This window comes from Tachypleus tridentatus, chromosome 4 (assembly GCF_004210375.1).
Source record: "Tachypleus tridentatus isolate NWPU-2018 chromosome 4, ASM421037v1, whole genome shotgun sequence".
Classification (NCBI taxonomy): Eukaryota; Metazoa; Arthropoda; class Merostomata; order Xiphosura; family Limulidae; genus Tachypleus; species Tachypleus tridentatus.
Genome location: NC_134828.1, coordinates 75642969 through 75660872, shown reverse-complemented (window position 1 = coordinate 75660872; position 17904 = coordinate 75642969).

Sequence of the window (17904 nt, the reverse complement as noted above, 5' to 3'; positions counted from 1 at the left end):
TGCTGATTTTTCTAGTTGTCCTTAATTTTGAACTGATGGAGCAGAAAAAAGACAACTTGTTAACAGAACCTATAACTAACACCATGACAACAAGTTGTGTAAATACCAGAACCTATAGCTAACGCTATGACAACAAGTTGTTAAATACCAGAACCTACAGCTAACACCATGACAACATGTTGTGTAAATACCAGAGCCTATAGCTAACGTTATGACAACAAGAAGTTGTGTAAATGACTCAAACATATTTTGTTATATTTATGGTAATTTTGTAATTTTAGGGAAGGGGTTCAGATTAGAAAATTGACATTGGATGTCAATGTCAACTGTTAGTTCAAAAGGGGCCCGGCATGGCCAGGTGGGTTAAGGCGTTCGACTCGTAATCTGAGAGTCGCGGGTTCGAATCCCCGTCACATCAAACATACTAGCTCTTTCAGCCATGGGGGCGTTATAATGTGACGATTAATCCAACTATTCATTGATAAAAGAGTAGCCCAAGAGTTGGCGGTGGATGGTAATGACTAGCTCTTTTCCGTCTAGTTTTACACTGCTAAATTAGGGACGGCTAGCGCAACTAGCCCTCGTGTAGCTTTGCGCGAAATTCAAAAACAAACAAACAAATACAAAGTTCGAAATGACAACAAGGAAAGTTGAAAAATAAACGTGGATTGTGTTTAAAGATTACTGACAAACATTTATGAAACAACAAGGACCCAAATTACAAAAATATTGCCAATAATACGCTCGATAAGTTGAAAAAGTTGGGTTGTAATATGGGCTTGAAAGCTGATTTCTTCCCTAAAAATGACGGTGGCGTCAGAAAAGAACAAGAGGAAAGACTTCATCAAGACATCAAAGAAATGGAGGGAAGTATCAGGGAAGATGGAACATCAGCATGGTGGCTGATTACTGCTGGTCTTTGAAACAATATGTTCCAGACGCAGTACGTAAAAGAAAGACCATAACACTTAGTTTTGAGACTAAAATACGTAGGTTTTACCAAAATCATTCAAATTGAATGATAATGTATACTTGTTTAGACAAATATTTTATTTCCATTTTCTTTAGTTTGTTTGTATACTTTTTAAGAAACATAATAATACAAACTATTCATTGTGGTAAACAAATAACAATTTAATCCAAGTAAGATTTTTTGTTCTTCCCAATTTCTGAAAATCCTTACGTGTTAGAAAAAATGAATATTATTTTCTAAATCTGCGTAGTCTAACTATGAAAAAATCCGTTATTAAAACCAAAACAACTGTTATGAAGTTTAAATTCACAAGTCTGTGTAATTGAAAACTCGATCAACAAGCTCGTCTCGGAACGGACCCTGTTAAGCATGTTTGCTAACGTTACTGCGCTATAATGCAGTGAAAGTGCCCTATCTTTTCCAACTTCTAAAATCGGAGTGAAATAACTACGAATATTGTTTGTGATAACGCTTATTTATTATTATTATTATTTACTACCTCACAAAAGTTATCAAATTATTAGCTAAGGTACTTGAAGAGCAAGTTTGTTACTAAATGTTTTGAATATATATCATAACTAACGTATTGAGATGTATTGAAATATCTGGTGGCTCAGCTGTGGCTTATAACGACAGGAGTTGGTTTTGAATATCCGCGATAGACAGAGCATAGAAAACCAATGATGTGGTGCTGTATTAGTAACATAAGAAACAGTTTATAACAAACAGAACAAAATTAACTACAAGACACAAGATAACAGTCTGGCAAAATATTATCATATTATATTATAATATAATTCATAGAACCAACAGAAAATATGATAATTTAAGATAAGAAGATAGAGTAACAATCAAGATAAACAACATTTAGGGGTAACATGTTACACAGACTGTAGAATGACACACTATACTGTTTTAAATTTATTACAGAGAAAAGTTAAGAATTACTTCCTCCTATCAAGATCTGACGTTTACTTAAAGCAGACATCAAACAAAAAACTCTCACGTTAAGTATTTTATCTTATATTCACCCTTCTATCAAGAAAGGCACTGAATGTAGAACTGACGCTTTCAGTCGGAAGCGAATTATAACTGACTTCCGGAGGCATGGAATTCATCTTTGATGAGCTGTCATCTGAAAGAAAAAGGTTTTTTACTGAGAAATATTTTAATCTAATAAACAAATGATTCTGTGCCACAAAATTAGGCTTAAAAATAGACGAAATCTGATTCCTTTGTTTCTGAATAAACTACCCACCAGTGTGGTTTATATTTTAGTGGCAAGGCAAATATTGGATGTTCTTGTTAGAGTAGTGTTGAAATGGTTTGTTTTGTATTTCAACGTAATGTAATTTGTTCTTTAACTTCGGTAACAAAACTTACCCTGCTCTCCCCTTCCACATCATAGAAAACTACAAGAAATAGTCGACTCCACTATTTTAGGTTCTTTGGATGAGAAATATGTAATATGTAAAGAATTAACATTTAGTGAATACGCTATGTGCATATAGTCATTATTAGTGCGAAAATTTTATTACATCGTCTAGTATTTTCATAGTTTGTTTTTTTGGAACCATCGTGTGTTTTAAGACTCTAATGCATGTTGGCAGTGGCGAATTTAAGGTTTTGTGAGCCCAGGGACTAATCATTCTTAATCCCTATTAAGATCCTGGACCCTGGGGCTAAGCTTCCTCTAGCCCCCACCTAAATACGCCACTGCATGTGAGTGTAATGTGTTTTATGAATATGTAATACTATCTAATTATCACACCAGCAGCTTTATAGACTATCTAGGCGTAACATCAGCCGTTTCCTTAGTTATAAACGGAAGTTCTCACTAAAAGTCACGTTAGAACTCTATTTTTTACAACGCATGTATAATGCAACCACAGCCAAGGAATGCAAGTTGACTCCACGTATAAATTACTTATTTTTGTTTGTTTGAATTTAAAATGGAATTTAAAACACAGCAGATTGGTATTGAACTTAAATTTAACTTGTTTACTGTAAGCCTCTTGGTGCAGAGGTACAGACACGGGTAGTGTGAAGCGGCAGAATGAAAGGGGTAGGAAGAAACATTTATATCTTTATTCATGTTTAGAAATGGACGAGACTGCAGAATAATCGCATGTTTTCCTCATATCTCAAAAACGCATGGCAGAAAACTTCAGGGATCACTGTCTTTGTGTGTATCATTGATCTCAGCTGTGTTTAGCCAAAAACAGTCAAGGAATAAACCCCCTCCTCAAGAACAAGATGAAACTCGGCTAGTTCAAAGAGCTTGTTGACTAGACTGAAGCAATGTGGAGCAAAGTGGTCTTCTTACACAAATGTAGAATTGAACTTCTAGGGATCTGATGGGAAGTGCTTTGTACGATGTCCACGTGACCAGGGTGTAGGACGCTTGCATTTTGTGGAAAGCAACGTCAATGTTGGAAAGAATATCGCGATCTTCGAATCAACATTAAATCCAACAGTTCGGGATCACTTTGGTGAAGTTTACTAGTGCATATTCCAGAATGTTGGTAATATTCGTGCATTATAGACTTGAAATAAAAAGATTATTTCACTTTACGTGTATTGAAAAAATCTTGAGTTTTATTTCATTGCTTCAGGTGAAAAACTATCTTCGAAGGTAGGGTATCAAGACACTAAACTGACAACAGCCTAGATCTCAAGCCTATCGTCCCTTCTCTCCAATGATACAACAGCATGTCTACAGACTCACGCCGTTAGAATCAGGGTTTCGATATTCGTGGTGGGCAGAGTCCAGGTAGCCCATTGTGTAGTTTTGTGCTTAATTATAAATACTCACTCAACCATATCGAAAACTGTTAGAAGGTAATGGGTGACAAAATGGAAGAGAAGAAACCGAGAAGCATCATGGACCTGCAGGAAGCCCAGATCCACGTGTGACGTCGCGAAATTATCTCTGCCGACATTCAGTCCCTCGAGCCATATTTGCCCCAGTGATGTCAAACATTTACCAAGGCGAGAGGAGGTACGACCGAATATTAAAACAAGAAATAGACTCTGTGATCACTTTTTGTCAATTACATTAGTACCATTGTCTTTATATCTAGGTTTTTGTACTCAAAGGAATATTTTTGTATTTGCTAATTAGTTCTTGATCACCTATCGTAATACATATATCACGCTTTGTGTGTTAATAAATATGTATATACGTTTGGATGACTGACTACACCACATAATATTCATACCCGTTTACCACTAGTTTTGACATTTTCATAATGTACGATCTCGAAAAAATTAGAGGAACTAAGAAAAATGTGAAAACATTGGGTGATTCACTATGTTTTTTCCACCACTCTACATATGAATATAAATCTTATTAATCATGTTTTCCTGCACTGACTCCGTTTGAACAGTAACCATCTATTCAGCCTATTTAGTCCGTGTTAGAATAACCCACGCAAAAATAAATTTATCACAATAAATATATATATAGCGTTGTATGGCTTACGAAATATATTAGCAAAATTCATTTTTCCAGTTTGACCGATGTAGACGAGATACACGTGCGAGTTATTTTTGACTCACCCACCGCCTTCTAACAGCGACTGAGATTCTGAACTTCTAAAGTAATTCCCATTACTACGTTTGAATAAAATATGAAGATAGGCGCAGATGGTATGTGGAAAACTTTGAAACGCGCAAGCGTCATCACTACGAGGAAAATTAAAACTCCACGCTATTTTCTTTCTCCATTGTGCATGATAAGAAAACAAAGAATTTAGTAACAAATGAAGGGTTGAAGATATTTGAAGATAAATAGGCCTCTTTCATAATTAAGTAGCTAAGGGGAGCGACGTCACTGAACGTGAAATTATGTGACGTAACAGCAGTCAAATTTATTATTTATAGAGGTATCAACGTATGAAAAATGTAAGGGTATAAACGTTTTTCATAAATTTAGTCTCATTTTTAACTATAAAGTAACGTAATTTCAACTATTCAAGTAACGTTAATGCTATGATGAAAATATGCTACTTACAAAATAGTTCCAAATGTAAACAGTTCATCATGAAAGTTGAAACACCTAAGAGTGTTAGGTCAGGCTTGATGCTTTTAATAAAGAAATTGCAGGTGTTTTCATTTTTACGGTACCATTAAGGACCCTTTAATCAATAAATCATGAAAACCTAAACGAATCGTTGCATAAACATAATTATGAAACGTTTTGTATTAAAATATGTATGTTGTCTGTAGAAATTTACTTTTCTGAACCATGTTTGGAGACAAGAACTTATTTGTTATTTGGGAGGTAAAGAAATATAAATTCAGTTCAGCTATTTATTCTGTATATACATATTCTCTGTTTTAATGCTTTCAGTCTATAATAAAAATATAAGTAAGAACGTAAAAATTATAGTTTGAACAATAAGAGAATTTAAATTGTTGTTGTTTTGAATTAAGCACAAATTTACACTATGGGCTATCGGTGCTCTGCCCACCACGGGTATCGAAATCCGGTTTTTAGCGTTGTAAGTCCGCAGACGAACTGCTGAGCCACTGGGGAGCACTTAAATTGTTATTAAGTTCTAAAGAAATATACACACAGTAAATATCAAATATTCACATGAAGTTAATTTTCTTCAACTTTGTTTTCTGTTTACAAAGATGGCGAATGGTTATTAAAATCGCTAAAAGAAAATATACTGATCACGAAATTGACATAAACATTTAGTAATATTATACAAATATAAACAAGGGAAACCGAGACCAAAGATTGAATATTTGGTTTCTTCTTTTTCCAGTTGTGTGATTAATATTTTATTCCAAATTTGAATTTGGAACAGACGTTGTAGTCCACACGATCATGCTGACCTTATAGTACCTTTATTAGAACGTGGGTGTCCCAAGTTTATTGTTAGCACAATGTAAAATCCGCTTTTTGCTTTAGCTTGTTCTAACCAGCTACAACATATATGTTACAAACATTTATGAACAATTAGATAATACAAAAAACAACAACTCTAGCATGAGTACATTCTGTCTATTAAATTTTTCTTTTTTCAGAAGTTGGATTTTGAATTGGACGTGAGAAGAATTGACAGAGCAGGTCTCTTGTATCCAGCTGGGAAGATACAACACTTATCCAACAAAAAAAATAACTGATTTTATTGTAAAATGTCTCTGCATGACAGAAGAATGAAATATACGTAATAACTTAAACAAATTATACGTAATGACCGTAACTTTTAAACAAAATATACGTAATGACTTCAACATTAAAACAAACTATACGTAATGACTTCACCTTTAAAATAAAATATACGTAATGACTTCAGCTTTAAAACAAGATATACGTAATGACTTAAACAAACTTTAAAACAAAATGTACGCCATGACTTACTTTCGTAACCTATGTGCGTCTACAAAGAGCAGTTGATTATTTCACTACATACAAGTGCACTTTTTCTAATGGCTCGGCATGGCCAGGTGGTTATGACGTTCGACTCGTAATCTGAGGGTCTTGCGTTCGAATCACCGTCATACCAGACATGTTCGCCCTTTCAGCCTGAGAATGTTATAATGTCAACCCCACTATATTCATTGGTAAAAGAGCATCCTAAGAGTTGGTGGTGGGTAGTGCTGATTACTAGCCTTCCTTCTAGTCTCACACTGCTAAATTAAAGATGGCTAGCGCAGATAGCTCTCATGTACCTTCGCAAAATTAAAAAAACAAACAAAGAAACTACTCGCAATTATCATGTACATACTGTTTCGTAATTGACTCTTATGATAGAGTGACTTTCAGTCCATTTGTTTGAAAAATATAATCCTAGAATTAACCGTTACCAGCTGGAGCAATACAGTTCTTGATGTGAATTACCTTCATTATGGTAATATCAGAATATGTTGATTTGAAAGGAAAGCAAAAGGAAAGCTTGATCAGGATCTGGATCATATAATTTTAATCAAAACCACTAGTTTATCCCTTCCATACAACCTTCTATGGTGTTTTGTATTTTCAAACAAAAGTGGCAAACATATGTTATACATGTCTGGATATTATATATCTCGATAATTTCATTGTAGATACTTTTCAATAAATATACTTGAATATAATTAGAAGGATAAAATATAAATTTAAATCCCATACAAAATACTAGTCAGTATTATTTTTAATGCTAAGAGCAGAAATCAAATCTTACAATTATATGATGTCTCAATCTGTGTTAAAGCTAAAAATACGAGCATTGTGGAAGACAAACCAGCGTTTATGTTCGAAAGTAATGCTGCATCATATTTTACAACAACTAACAAAACATCCTTGTTTGATTATCTCAAGTTAGCATCACATTTTAAACATCTTAGTAATATACTTATTAAAACATTTCGTTTCACTCTGTGATTTGTTATGTATTACCAATTTCGTTTCCTTTTTTCCTTCTGATTAGAGATAGCAGTGGTCTGTCTGTTTGTCTAATATGAAGATGATGACGTGATCAAGACGGATGAAAAAGGATCAAAACCATTGTTCGTATCAAAAATTGAGTAACCAAGATACTCGTACAAGCTGACTTGTAGAATTATTGTGTATTTTTGCATATTTCAGTTTCACAGTAAATGATCAATTTGTGACGTGTTTTATAGTTTTCAACCAAAAAACTTCATAAAGAAATCGTAGACAAATACTGAATCAAAGTCTATGAGCACATCTGGATTGAATACAACATATCGATAGATAACTATAATAACAGTGTTTTTAGGGATGAAGATTTCTGTGAAGTAAGTATATTGATTTCATACGTGGTGGACGGACACGAAATATTTGTAATGGCGATGTTGAAATCACCAGACATGATCATTTTTGGGTGTGGACTTCCTTGTCGTTGTAATCACAAGAAGCTTTCATTACAGAACTTTCTTAAAGCTAACGTCTTTTTATTGAATGCTAATGTAAGCTACATGGATCGCCACTAAATTCGAAACTTTACCAAGGCTCATTCCTTGAAATCAACAGAATTTGAAAGTACATAATACGTTATATATCACGCGATGTATAAACGCGGCCGTTCAGAGACCTGTGATGCCAGTTAATATCCAAATAATGTACTAACTTTGAGTTTATTAAAGGTATTTTTAAAAGTTTATCTACAAGCGTTTTTCTTGTCTTGTCAAGCGGGTCTATTTAATTATAACTGTGTCGTAAGACTGGTAAATAATTACGACGTTAAACAGCAGACTATATAGGTAGTATTAAAAATAATCACAAAAACAATAAAATTAGACTAAAATATAAATAGTATGGGATCTACAGCAGAGTATATTCATACGTTAACACGTTACAGTGTGGTTAGCTGTAATTGCCAAATCAGCGTAATAAATGTTAAAGTACAGGTAATCCAAGTTTCACTGTGTCGGTATTTGGGTATTGATGTTGTTAAATACCCAGGAGGGTCAGGTACATTTGACCTCTTCCTCCCTCCCGAACGATTATAGCGTCTGTCTTTTGGGTTTTTTGGTTTTTTTTTAAGCTTTGGGCCACAGTAAAAGTATAACATCATACTCAGGCCCATTTCAGGGCTCAGTCCATGCATGGACGAACAAGAAGTTTTTTTTTTTATTTCTCTTGTGTGTTTTTTTTCTTCATTTAATTTTTTTTATTTTCATATATATATTTTTTGTATTTTCTCCTTTTTCTCGATTGAGAGAATGCTACTACTACTTGTAGTAACACACACACACAAAAAAAAGAAAGTAATAATAATTATTATTATTCAATACTTGAATAATAATTCAAAAAGAGAGAAAAAAATTAAAAAAGAAAATAATAATTATAATATTAAAAAGAAACAAGGACTAAGTGTCTAGTGCATAGTGGCCAGCTTGTGTTACATTTCTTAAATATATGTTAAAAGGGGAGAGGTATTTAGGACCATTTACATCATGTACGTGATATCTGTCGAGATCACACATTAAGTCATTTTTATGCCAATTCTTATTGAAATATTTTAGAGAATTATGCAAAAGTCTTTCAGATATTGTATCTATGTTTGCATACTTGTGCATGAATGTGGTTGAGGTGCTACGTGGTACTTTATGTGCTGAAGTTAGTACTGAATTTTGTATACGTTGAAGTTTCTGTACATGTGTGGGTGCTATGTTAATCCAGGCAGGTGTTGGTCTAATGTACGTTTTGTAGATTTTAAGTATGTTGTCTAGTGATGTTCCTTGGATTTTACCTGAAAGACTTCTTGCATAGTTTGCTCTTTTCCAGATTCGTATCAGTACATTTTTAATATGTGGTAGCCACGTTAATTTTGAATCATAGGTTAGACCTAGAAATTTAGCAGAAGTAGCAGTCAGTAAAAGTGATCCATTCATATAGAGTTTTGGTGGATCTTTTTTCAGCTTATTCAGTCTGCTGAATAATCATGTTATTGTTTGTTTGTTTTTTGAATTTCGCGCAAAGCTACACGAGGGCTATCTGCGCTAGCTGTCCATAATTTAGCAATGTAGGACTAGAAGGAAGACCTTAAGTGGTAATATTTATATAATATTACTATAAAAATGGGTTAACATTGTAACACACATGAAAGAGTAAAACAAAATAAGGCCCAAAACAACAGATACAAATGTATTTCATTTGTAGGTATATAGAAACAAGTGTGTGTTTAAGCGAAAATTTACATGTTGAATTATATGTGCTGTGGCCGCCGCAGCGATCGAACCTCTAATTTTATCATTATAAGCCCTCAAGCTTACCAATAAGCGGATCCCGTAATTAGGACCCAAGTATAAAAGTGCAGATACATCTTAAAAACCAGATTTGATTTTTATTTCCAGACTTCTCACGTTAATTATTACAGACAACTAAGATTTTAACCATCAGTTGTAGGTGTTCCTTGTGACAGAAACATTTTAGTCATGTTTTACAGCCAGTTGTAAATTGGTAGTTGCTCCAACTTATTTTACTATAAAATACATACAATCTTGTACTTTATTCTTGCATTTGTTTTCGACTATTCCAACGTATATCTTGATATCAGTAGTTGCAGAAGATTAATGGAAGATCGTAGTGGACAAGAAAAGATTAATATATTTTCGACTCACGTAGTTCCACTTATGAAACAGAAGTATTGATTATTCCCTTTGTCTTTTACATTCATTCGTATAATTTCGTTTCAAAAATACCTGCCCACCGAGGGTATCGAAACCCAGAGTCTAGCGTTGTGAGTCCGCTACAACATATCTCTGTGCCATTGTAAATTTCATTTATAAGTATATAGAAGCAAATATTCTGTTTAAGCGAAAATCTGCATATTGTACTATACGTGCCCTGTCCATCGAAGGGATCTAGCCTCGAATTTTAGCATTATAAGCTTCCAAGCTTACCGTTAGTCCAATAGGCGGACCTTGCATCTGGAAAGGAGATAATTTTCAACTGAAAGCAAATGCACTTTCTACAAAAGACAATTTGTTGGTGACGTCACAGTGTCTGTAAATCACGTTCTGTCCTGTGCTTATTATTATTGTTTGGATCAGAGGTTTCAAATTTTGTTAGATAATTTTCTAACCATTATATTCTGTCAAGTGATTGTTTTTGTTGAGCTCTAACGGTATTTACATGTACAAAACACACGATTCAGGATTGGCCTTTAGTAACCATGATTTTTTCCTTAAGCACAACATGATTTCTTCTTGAAGTTCCTCTTGCTGATATTCGTTAATTTGAGTATTTTCTTATTTCAAGATTGTATGAAGAACGGTTTCGATCTCTTCCTAATTAGCAATTTTAATCTATGGTAAGTTCACGTTAAGGAACCGGTATTGTGCTCAAAGACGTATTATGAGTTTAACAAGACCGATAATATATTTTTTAAATTTCCGCCACTAGTACTGGAGTTTGCTGTTGCTATTGAACTTGTATTCAATCTATTTCTCTAATAACAATGATATTATTGTTATGAAAAATTTGTTACAATTTTTAAAAGATAAAAAACCTTTAATTATGGGTAACAATAAGAAAGGTCTCTGAAATTATTACATATGTACCTCAAAATGCTATCGACTTACGTCCCTAATATAACATTATACACATACTACTATTTTGCAATAAAACAATTTGAATGAGCATAGGCCTATATGTGAAATTAGTTTTACATTAAATGTTTGGAATATCGGATTGTAACAGTTTAATTTTGATCTCATATTCTGACTATCTTGCAGAAGGAGAAATGTATATATATATATATGATAGAAAACTATTTTTATTTCACATGAATCATTATTTGTTTGTTTTTGAATTTCGCGCAAACCTACACAAGGACTATCTGTGCTAGCCGTCTCTAATTTAGCAGTGTAAGACTAGAGGGAAGGAAGCTAGTCATCATCACTCACCACCAACATTTAGGGTAGTCTTATACCCACGAATATTGGAATTTATTGTTACATTATAACGCCCCTATGGCTGAAAGGGTGAGTAGATTTGGTGTTACGGGGATTCGAACCCGAGACTCTCATATTACGAGTCGAGCGCCCTAATCACCTGGTAATGCCGGGCCATATATCATTATAGAACAAGTTAAGTGTAAATAATAAAACACCTAATGTAATGACTTTTATTATATCTTATAAAAGTAAACTTTGATTGTAATTAAATAAATATAAAATCATGCCACTAAGTCTCGAGCACACTACTATATATTGTGATGACAAAGCATGATGCATATTTTTTTTCATAGCACGTTCAGACTTGCCGCACTCTATCGATCGTCAAATGTCAAGATTGAATTATACAGCATGATTGTAGACATTCTTTTAGGATTTATCTTTAATACAAACAGGGACAGCTTTAGGTATTTTGCTGTCCTCAGCAAGATTTTAAAATGCTGTCCTTGACTAAATTTCTCAGCTTCTATCAGAAAAAAAATATTTATAGCCTTAAATGAGCAAAGTGTTGCACTTTCTGCTAAATTTTTACTTTAGTTGAAGTATTTTTCTTCGAACTATCTATATGTAAAAACGGCTGGTTTGGGTTGAGAAAAATTTTTTTATGCAGAGGAGCGAACAACGTTTCGATCTTCTTCGGTCGTGAACCTGCTGATGACCATAGAAAGTCGAAACGTTGTTCGCTCCTCTGCATAAAAAAAATTCTCAACCCAAACCAGCCGTTTTTACATACATATTTTTCTCCACAAGTGAGTTTTCTCGTCATCACTGATTTTGCTTTGAACTACACTACAAACACCAATCTAACAAATTATTTTAAAAACGGAATTGACTCTTTGTTTCATAATTGCGTGTAAAGTTACATAAGGGCTGTCTGCGCTGTTCGTCCCTAATATCGAGCTGATAGAACAGAGGGGAAGTAGTTACACTCAACATCCATTACTCTTGTCGGGATTAAATAGAAGTATTTGACTGTCACACGTATAACACCATAGTTAAGGAAAATTTGGATCAAATAATTTGAATTAATTAGATTGACGATAATGAAAATAGTTTCGTATTTCATAAAATTGTATATTTTATATTTTGTATTTTATGATGTGAAAATAACAATTCTAGATTTAAATGTTACTTACAACGTCTAGGATATAGGTTTGAGCTTAGCCTGTGTCTAGCTTTTATGTATTCGAAGGAAACTAACTTCGTTATTTACCAGAGTCACTGTTGAACAAAACCATAATTTATTTTAATAAAAAATTAATAATTTTTATCATTGAGACGAAACTTTAATTACCATTAACTGTAAATATCGCTTTATAACATGATAAAAGTGAGAGTAAGTTACTCGTAATTCAATGTAAAAAGAAATGATGATGCTACGTCAAAGCAGTATTAATACCTGTTTTCAAAATCACTATTTTGTTAACTGTAGTCGAACGGTTGAATGAATGTGACGATAAAACAAAAGAATCCGATTATAGCACGTGGCAATAAAGAAGCTTTCAGTAAATGGTGTATGAAGCATACGGATCGTGAAATTATTATTATATCTGTAGTGAAGTTTATCTCTCTTCAGTAGCTTGAAGACAATCACATATAACTGTTACTGTATGGTTGTCTTTTTAATAACAAGTTTCATGCTTTACAGACACAGCTGAGACGTGATGATTTACCGTTTACGACTTTTGATGTTTCCATTTCGGGTTGCGAAATTATTTCGTACGAAAGAGGCTTTCTTATACATCAAATTTTAAGAACTCAAACATACAAGATAATAATTAACTGAATGTACGTTTTTCTGAAGAGTAACATTAAAAAGTTTTAATATTAAAATACTAATAAAAATGCACATAGTCAAGCACTGGAAATTTTTACGAAACAATCTTGAAATGACTAAACATGGGTGTATCTTTTTGCTTAATCGTGCATAATGGAAATTCCACCCTAAATATCGTACATATCTAACACATATCGATTCTATACACCATAAAAGAGCGGTTTGGTTAGAATAAGCTTATCACACTGGAAACCAGTACTGAATAAAAATGTGTATGTGTGTATATATATATATATATAACTAAAAGTATTGTAACTTTTAATATAACATAATTTCACACCTCTTACTAACTAATGGATTATCTACAGTCTAGTTAGATGTTTTTACATCTTAAATGGTTTAATTATTTTAAAAGCATAATCACAAGAAAAAGGAATGAAACTTAATTATTATTGTGTTGGTGCGTTTTTAATCCCAAATCTTATTTTCTATTTAAACATTCAAAATTGTATGGAAACGAATCAATAGTGTCAGTACTCAAAGTTTAGAGTTTATAAAACTTTACTTCTGTCTAGTCAATGAACTAATTGTTAAGTATGTATTGAACAAACACAGGCTTATGTCATCGGACAGCTCAGTGGTAAAGTTAATGTATTGTAATGCTAAAATTCGAGGTTTGATCCATTCGGAGGCAAAGAAGTTAGTTTACAATGAAGCTTTGCCTCAAAACAAAAACGAACATATATTCCACTAGGTAGCGGATTCAACGTCAATTATTCGAAAGCGCCTTGTTGAATATTCATTTATCCAGATATTTTGTTCTAATCTGTCTGAGGAAGTTGAGGATTAAACTAATTAGAATTAATACAGAGGTCAGTGAATGTTCTCTGATAATAAACAGAGTTTGAAATAAATTTGCCTTTTTTGGTAATCTTGACGTCTAGTTTTCCTCAAATGTAATCTGCTTATATCATTGTTAAACAGAACAACTTTGTTCTAGTTATTTTATTGTACACCAAGGTGTTGCCCTTCTACATGAACACATGTCAATAATGATTATCCGACTGATTTTCTAGCAAAGGTTACACGCAAGTTCTTTACAAATTCAACCAACAGCCAATGTACACACCGTCCCCAAATTTTCCTCACTGTCTGTCTTAAATAAATTACAGACTTAGCCTTCGCATGAAACACCTATTTCAGTAAAAAGATTTAGTACCTAAACTTCTACGTTCATATATATACATGTAGTGACTGTACGGTCACGTACATTGGCAAAACGAGACGCTACTTAAAAACTAGTGTTTGTGAATGTTCAGGAGTATCTAACAGAACCAACCAGCCACTGTTTAAACCTAGTCATTCATCCATTCGATCACATTCTGAAATCACAGGTCACAGTATTTCATTCAACAATTTCTCTGTCATCACCACATGAACTTCAGTACTTGACTTCTACATTGAAGAAAGTCTATTCATAGTTAAAGACCGCTCGACTGGTAATGACTGACGTAAGCTCTTTAGACCTAAAATTATTCTAACTTTTCACACTTAACTCAGCTGTTGTGTAATATATATATATATATATATTATATATATATATATACATAAATTGTTTTCTCCGTCCGATTAGCACTTTTTAATAACTAAGTAAACTAATTATTATGTTATTACATTATAATTTTAGTAATAAACATCTTCATAACACAATTTTCAGATTTTGCAGAGATGGAATAAATTATTCCAAGACATTAGAACCTTGGGAATAAAATATTTTATGTTTTATCAGGCGTCTTCACCCTCATTGTTATACATCAAACACAGTTCTAGTTCACCTTCTATACATTTGTATGGATGAGGTGGTCTAGTGATTATTACACTCGGATTATAAATCCAAGGGTTCATAGTTTGTGTCCTGTTGCCACAAAATTTCGATAGTTACTTTAGAACCAAGCCCGGCATGGCCATGTGGTTGAGGCGCTCGACTCGTAGTCCGAGGTTAGAATCCCTATTGCACCAAACATGCTCGCCTCTTTGGCCGTGGGAGCGTTATAATGTTAATCCCACTATTTGTTGGTAAAAGAGTAGCCCTAAAGATGGGTTTGTTTTAAATTTCGCGTAAAGCTACACGAGGACTATCTGCGCTAGCCGTCCCTGTTTAGCAGTGTGAGACTAGAGGGAAGGCAAGCGCAGAGAGCCTCGTGTAGCTTTGCGCGAAATTCAAAACAAACCAAACAAAACTTTAGAACCGTGGGTGCGCTATAATTGTAACGCTCAAATTTCTCCAGTTGGTCATACAAGAGTAACTCACAAGCTGGTGGTGGATTTTTTTAACCAATGCTGCCTTCCATTTTTGTCCATCAACTCGTTAGGAACATTTATGCTTAAATAACTCTTGTGTAATTTCCGTTAAAAATATAAAACAAAAATAAAACTATGTAACGTGGAGTGAAATGGATTTAAATCAAACATATTAACTTCCCATGGTCGGTATTTCGATTATTGTTCTCCAAACGATTCAGTTTATTTTGTCAGTTGGAATTTCCACGAGGGGAAAAATAAATGTAAATTATAAAGCAAATAAGCAGTGATTAAAAAAGAGAGAAGTATTGGGTTTGTTTATTTGTCAAACTGTATAAACGAATTTTCTGCTTTAGATGTCCCTAATTTTGAACTAACAGACTAAAAGGAAGGCCGCTAGTCAACAGCATCTACGGCCAAAATTTGCGATACTTTAATATTATAATTTGATCGTCACTCTTATAACACACTCACAGCTCCAAAGTATACAGAGCATGATTCTGTAGCAATGAGACGCGAACCATGTAAATTTTACTTTTTGCAACTTTTCTTTTTTTAAACAACTGGGAAATATTGAAAACAACATATTAGATCTCACCAGGTTATCAAGAGCCATGTAATATCTAACTACATACTTTGCCGAAGATAGAGATTGTCACCTGGTGGACAACTTCCATACTTTAAAGTCACATAAAACTCCACACGGCAACAATCTTTATCATCAATTTAACAGAATTTAATAAAACTGGTTTGGTTTACGTTTTATTACCTAATTTGAGCTAAAATGTTTCCGTTCTAGGACTTAAAAGATTGAAGGCAGTCATAAAACCAATGCTTGATTATCTATTGTTCAAACAATAAAAAGTACTCGTTCTTCGAAAGAAAGATCACTTGTATGCCTACGTCATCTGAAGGTGAAGTTATAAATACAACTACGTGAGAAGGCATTTGTTTGTTTTGTTTTGTTTTTGAATTTCGCACAAAGCTACTCGAGGGCTGTCTGTGCTAGTCGTCCCTAATGTAGTAGTGTAAGACTAGAGGGAAGGCAGCTAGTCATCACTACCTTGGGCTACTCTTTTACCAACTAACAGTGAGATTGACCGTTACATTATAACGCCCCCACGGCTGAAAGGGCGAGCATGTTTGGCGCGACGGGGATGCGAACCCGCGACACTCAGATTACGAGTCGCACGCCTTAACGCGCTTGGCCATGCTGGGCCATGTGAGAAGGCATAATTGATCTTCAAAGTTTTACTCTCATACTAAGTTACGTGTAACATATAAACTTTTTTACTACCCTTACCTAGCCCAGGTCTCTGGATGACCTGTACTGTAATAGTGTACTACTAAGTGAATATTCAATTTAAAAACAACCACTATCTCAGGATGGTTTGTTCAACAAGGTTCTAGCGGAGCTTGTCGACACTGTAATTTATTCCAAACTTTAAAGACCATATGGCATGACTTCAGTGTACCGCCTCTTTTTCCGGCAATATTTCAACAACGATTACTGAATGCTTTTGAAAGTAACCGAACGATTAGTAAGACTGTTTACTTAATTCACTTTTTTAAAAAAGTCAAACGTGAGTTTATGTGCCTCAGAAATCCAGTTTCACTCTTAAGCTAAGTATCTACAATCTCCTCAAAAGCCTGACTATTTAAATAACCTTGACAGATGATGTCCAGGTCAGTCTCTGTGCGTTAAGTGGCACTAATAATAATTCCACTTTTGAATAATATATTTTAAATCTAAGACAGTCGTAGATCTTATTTGTCAGATTTTCATCATCTCATAGATCTTTGTCCTTCAAGCACATAAGTAGCTATGTTGAGGCTTATTTTTTCCTAGGAGTAAATCTTTTTAGCATTTCGTTTCAAAACCCAATAACAAACCCTTTTTTATTTGCATTTGATGTTTTATAAAAGTTTGAATTCTCTGTTATAATGTAATAACTTTCATCCAAGACCCATTAATATGATAAAACTATTATTTTTAAAGTGTTAATTTCTATTATTATTATTACTCTTATTATTTTCTTTACATCAAATCTATTTTTCATCACGAAACATCCTTCAGAAGATAAATATACTGACAAGTTCTCCCTTTTCAACAGTGTATTAATTTTATTGGAGAGTGCACTAGTACTCTGTATATAGGGATAGCACGGACGCCTGTATTACAGCAATGTAAATGTTACCTGGATCTTCTTCTCTACAGGTCATCAAAAGTTATCTATGAAGAGCTACTTGGCATATTTGTTCTATCTCCGGTGTATATGCCGCTTTTCAGCTATCCAGATCGTTAGAAATCTGGCGAAAAGCCAAAACCGTTTTTCGTTCATCATTTGATAGAACAAAACAGTCTTCACGATCTTTGACTACATATTTTATCACTGTATGCTGAATTAATAAAACTTTAAAATACACTCTT